The sequence below is a fragment of the Octopus bimaculoides genome, chromosome 4, assembly GCF_001194135.2.
Source record: "Octopus bimaculoides isolate UCB-OBI-ISO-001 chromosome 4, ASM119413v2, whole genome shotgun sequence".
Lineage (NCBI taxonomy): Eukaryota > Metazoa > Mollusca > Cephalopoda > Octopoda > Octopodidae > Octopus > Octopus bimaculoides.
In genome coordinates this window covers 23,376,484-23,377,429 of record NC_068984.1, presented here as the reverse complement: position 1 = coordinate 23,377,429, position 946 = coordinate 23,376,484, and positions in this window count along the sequence as shown.

Genomic DNA, 946 nt, shown 5'->3' with positions numbered 1-946 from the left:
AAGAATGGTAAACGTTATATGAACTTCTAGGATTTAAAATTTGAAAATGTGGAAGGACATAATAATAATAATAATGATAATAATAATAATAATAATAACAACAACAACAACAACAATAATAATAATAACAACAACAATAATAATAATAACAACAACAACAACAACAACAACAACAACAATAATAATAATAATAATAATGATAATGATAATAATAATAATAATAATAATAATAATAATAATAATAATAATTATTATTATTATTATTATTATTATTATTATTATTATTGGAGAGAAAGGTAGATATAAAGAGAAGGAAAGAAGAGAGAGAGAGAGAGAGAGAGAGAGAGCGAGCTGGTGACGTCGAATGGCAGATGGGCAAAATGTGTGCTAGACATTGAAGATAGCAAAAGAAGAGAAAGAATCAGGTGAAGAGGTGAAGAATAATGAGAAGGGAAACAGAAGATGAGAGGGAGGGAGGGAGAAGAGGAAGGAGGGCAGTTTAGAAGATTTGGCACCTACGCAGTTAGATTTCTATCTCTGAAGAATACGAATGTTCGTGTATGTATCAGTGTATGTATGAGTGTGTTTGACCGTCTGTGCATGTATGCGCATGTATATGCAAGTCTGTCTGTTGGCAGAATATGAACGTTAAGCGAAAATAGATATGAATATATTGAAATTATTCCCAAATTTAAATGATCTAAAGCTTCATAGATAAGATAAATTCTGTAACATACATACATACATATATACATGTGGCTGCGTGGTAAGTAGCTTGCTTACCAACCACATGGTTCAGGGATCAGTCCCACTGCGTGGCACCTTGGGCAAGTGTCTTCTACTATAGCCTCGGGCCGACCAAAGCCTTGTGAGTGGATTTGGTAGACGGAAACTGAAAGAAGTCCATCGTATATATGTATATATATATATATATATATATATATAT